Source organism: Cibotium barometz, chromosome 52 (genome assembly GCF_041138505.1).
Source record: "Cibotium barometz isolate CiBa-2024 chromosome 52, ASM4113850v1, whole genome shotgun sequence".
Lineage (NCBI taxonomy): Eukaryota > Viridiplantae > Streptophyta > Polypodiopsida > Cyatheales > Cibotiaceae > Cibotium > Cibotium barometz.
In genome coordinates, this window is record NC_141097.1 from 22,998,747 (window position 1) to 23,003,306 (window position 4,560).

At 39.3% G+C, this 4,560-nt stretch overlaps 1 long non-coding RNA gene across 2 annotated transcripts; it reads right to left on the bottom strand.

The window, feature by feature from the left end:
* Positions 1 to 602: 602 nt before the first annotated feature.
* Positions 603 to 1,122, bottom strand: LOC147608966 (uncharacterized). 2 transcript variants are annotated; one of them, XR_015264352.1, is made up of 2 exons: positions 1,005 to 1,122; positions 603 to 777 (listed from the first exon to the last, which is right to left on the bottom strand). It is a non-coding gene; the product is annotated as an uncharacterized LOC147608966 (long non-coding RNA). The 2 variants fall into 2 exon arrangements; XR_015264353.1 differs by having other exon boundaries at positions 872 to 1,009.
* Between the last annotated feature and the right edge of the window lie 3,438 nt (positions 1,123 to 4,560).

Sequence of the window (4,560 nt, forward strand, 5' to 3'; positions counted from 1 at the left end):
ACACACTTCCTCTCCCTCTTGTCTCTCTCTCACACTTGGTAGCATCGTTGACTCTTATCACCCTAAGAATTCTTCAAGGCTCTCTCTCTCTCTCTCTCTCTCTCTCTCTCTCAAGGCTCTCTCTCTCTCTCTCTCTCTCTCTCTCTCTCTCTCTCTCTCAAGGCTCTCTCTCTCTCTCTCTCTCTCATGCCTCAAATCACACCTTTTCTAAGTGAGACCAATTCCCAAGAAAAAGAAAAAACATCATCATTAGGTTACACTGTCATTAAAAAAAATCACTATCATTAGGTGTACACATCATTTTGAGAAGCCAAACACACCTTCAAAGGGTTGTATAAGGTTGAAGATGAAACATCCACCAAGGGCTAGCAGTGCTACACAAGTCTGATAGGGGGTACCACTATACAAGAAGGGGGTGATGAGCCAAGGAGGATACACACGTATGTGTGGGGTGGGGGTCATAAACCAAGTGTGAGGAGGTTGTTATTGGGCTTCAACGGTGCCTGTGGTGGGGGTGGTGGCATGTGTGGTAGGCGAGACTTTGTCCCACTTATTCGATGAAGTGGACCTGTGGAGGCGGCATCGGAACGAGCCCGCATGTGTGGTGGGTGCACACAGGCACACCGGCTTACCACCGCCACCACCACCACCACCACCCCCCCCACAACCACCACCACCCGTGCTCGAAGGGGACCTTGGCGATGAAAGCTTTGGAGATGATACCTTCGGAGACATCGACCCCCCACCCGCCCTGCTCGAGATCGAATCCATAGCTCCCTGCAACAAAAAATTACATAAATCTCAATTAATTAACGCAAACCATAAGCTTAGCTTAATAATAGGTCAAAAACACTTTAACTAGAAAACATACCATTAACGAATCAGAGCAGGGATTAAGGGGGCTAAGCCAACAAATTAACCGACAATAGAAGATGGACTCAGGGGGCTAAGCCAACAAATTAACCGACAATAGAAACTTAACTGATTCAATATAGAAGACAGACCAGTGGCTGGGGGAGGTGAAGAGGTGATCCGAGGAGGAGTTGCAAAGCGATTGTGTCGTCTCTTTATAGAAAGTTAACGTGTAGAAGAACAGGCGAATTCCATGGGCCCCACTCCCAGCGCGCCGCTTTTTTTTAACAGCGACGCCCACAAGATGGTGCATTGCGCGCCAATATATTCCTCCTTTGCTTTTAAGAGTGCGTTCACATGGAGCACGCACTTCCTTGGACTCGGCCTCTCCTAGAGTAGGTTCACATGAAAGCCCCCAACCGAGGCATGTGCGGTGCCGATCACGCTTTGGCACATTTCCATATAACAATCTCTCGCAACCTACGGCCATGTCTTGAATTTGATACTGCGTAGGCATCTGCAGTTCCGTAACAATCTCTCGCAAACAAAAAAACAAAAATTCTCAACCGAGTGTAAGAGTGTTTACAAACTCACCCCCTTTTCCCGGATGGGCGGGGAGATGGAAAACCACAAAAAAAAAACATCTCAACCGAGTGTAAGGGTGTTTACAAACTCACCCCCTTTTGCCAGATGGGCAGGGAGATGGACATGGGAAACTCCCTATCCATGAGAATGGGTGGGGGAGATCTTCCCCTTTTGCCATCTTTTTTCCTTGTTTTACTCAGAGTAAAGCACCTAACTTTGAAATACCCTACAGTAAGAGGGGCCAATAAGAAGAGAACCCCCTTGACATGCCACTCGAGGCTCAAGAAATGAGATTTGGTGAGACAAGATCCTAGTCTTTCTCGCTACAAAATGGAGATTGAAGGCTTCTTCACCATTCTTCTACATAGTCTATGAAATCATAGTTCAATACCTTACTAGTAATCAAAATATTAAAAAAATGGGCTAGATAGTTTCTCCTAGTGTTGGAGTTTCGACTAGAACCAATTTTTTCTTTTTCTCATCATAACAGTGATGAAAAAAAGAATTGGCATTCTTATATATGCCTTAGTAGTGAATCATAGCATTGGTTGATAGAAAAAAATGACATTAGTATATATAACCCCTTATCCAAAGGTTCAAAGTGTGTTACATGTTGGTAGAATGTATTGTCCCGACATTCATGCATCCTCATACTCAACTTGACTTTCAATTGGCTCTCATACTAGTTCCATTGATCATCATGTGCAATGTTTTTACTTGGTCACTATGTCCTCTAATGGCATTCATATATATAACCCCTTATCCAAAGGCTTAATTATATGTTAGTAGAATGTATTGTCCCGACATCCATGCATCCTCATACTCAACTTGACTTGCAATTGGCTCTCATACTAGTTCCATTGATCCTCATGTGTGCAATGTTTTTACTTGGTCACTATGTCCTCTACTCATACTAACATTATATACTAATTGAGAGTCATTATTTGTCTCCAAGTTCACCTATTTGAAAATTTGTAGTTAAGGTACCTCACCCTTGCATTGATGAGATTCCATCTCTTGGTGTGCAAACCCTACTATGTGAACACATAAAGATCCAAAGGTATTGTCTTCTTATGGTGGTGAAGAAGTTTGAAAAACAAAATAGTTAACTTTTGCATACTACATCATCAAGTCCTTTGCTCTATCACATAATTAAAACCTTTTTTAAAATGCTAAAGGGACCAAGGCCCTTTGTATTTTAGAAGCACATGAGTTCGCATGGGTTCCATTAGAAGGAATTCTAAATATGGATTAGAATAGTCACAAATGCTTATTGAACTATATTTGACTATTTGTTAAACTAATATTCAAGCATGTGCATCACACTCAAGTTGAGTTTTGGTCCCCATTCTACTATTGATAAGGATTTTTATAGGGTATAATTGAGTTTGGAGAATGTGATGCTAACCATCAACTTAACAAACTACTTACATGTGTTTTTGGAGAATGTGATGCTAACCATCAACTTAACAAACTACTTACATGTGTTTTTGCCACTTTACCTTTGCAACTAGCAAGAAGGTAAATCCATGCCATCTAGCAAGGCGGTTAGATAGAATATCTCTTTTATAGGTAGGATGGTTGCACTTGTGATTTGTAATCCAATCTTTTTATATCTTAATTCAAAGGGGTTTCACTTGGTACGTTTGCAGAATGCCACCTAAATGCATAACTCTTAAAGCATGCCATTTATATACAACCATATAAGTTTCAGTATAGTTTATCTAAAATTTAAGAAAAAGGTGCTACATACACAATATACGAGTAAGCCCCTTTCCACAAATATAGATCTTGTTAGATAAAAAATGAGTCAATAAAAAATATCATACAAGGGAGAGAGACTTGTTATAAAAAAATTTCTCAATATTTCTTTGTGTGCCTTACAAATTGTAGGCTTTTGTGGTGGTCCAGTTTCTTCATTTAGAGGGAACACCTGCTTCAAAGGTGGGGCTAACATCCACCACCATGATGGTTCTGTCTTCCTTTCTTAGGTGCACATGTGCACCCCCCCTTCTCCCCCTTCTCTCTCACTTTCTCTCTCGTGTGTGTGGAAGTTCGTGAGGTTTAATGAGGTCCATAAAGAGGCACCCCCTTCTCTTTCTACTACTATGACAATTCTCAAAAAATTAAGGTAGCTTGGATTCTTAATTTTTGACCATTATGATATTTTAAACCTCAAGTGAAAATCCAATAACCATTTTGAAGCCTAAAATTTTATGTTAAGATTTGCACATATGATTGGCTCTTTATTTGGTAGAAGTCTCAAAGGAAACAATGTTTTAGTTAATTTTAAATATGGTATAAAAAAGTATTGGACTCTCCCCCTAGATTGAAGTATCATTTCTATAAAGATAGAAGAATAACAAACAAAGGAATATCCCTATGAAGACTTATTTGCTAACTACCTATACTAAGCCTAAAATTTTACGTTGAGATTTGCACATATGATTGGGTTTTTATTTGGTAGATGTCTCAAAGAAACCAATGTTTTAATTACATCTAAATAAGGTATAAAAAATTATTTGACTCTCCCCCTAGATTGAAGTATTATTTCTATAAACTTTGAGATAGAGGAATAATAAACAAAGGAACGACAACTTATTTCCTAACTACCTATACCAAGGCATGAAGAAAAAAATGATGTTGCTACAATTTCAACATCCAAAGTGAAAGTCCATGGTGTAAGTGTGCTTGTGGATATGTGCTTAGGTGGAGGCATGTGAGTGGGTGCAACATGTCCATCCTTCTCGTGCGCCTTTGTGATAATTGATGATGATCCACAAATTTAAATCCTCTAAAGTATTAGCTATAGTATTAAAATTAAGTTCATTTTCTCATCCCAAGAAAATTGTGCTTAGGTGGAGGCATGTGAGTGGGTGCAACATGTCCATCCTTCTCGTGCGCCTTTGTGATAATTGATGATGATCCACAAATTTAAATCCTCTAAAGTATTAGCTATAGTATTAAAATTAAGTTCATTTTCTCATCCCAAGAAAATTGTATTCATTTAAATTCATGGCTTGTATTCACTTTTGTTGGTTGCATAGCAAAGCCAAACAACATTTGATGCTAAGCATGGAGAGTTTGTTTATAAAGGAGTATAGTATACTTGTGATGCATAAG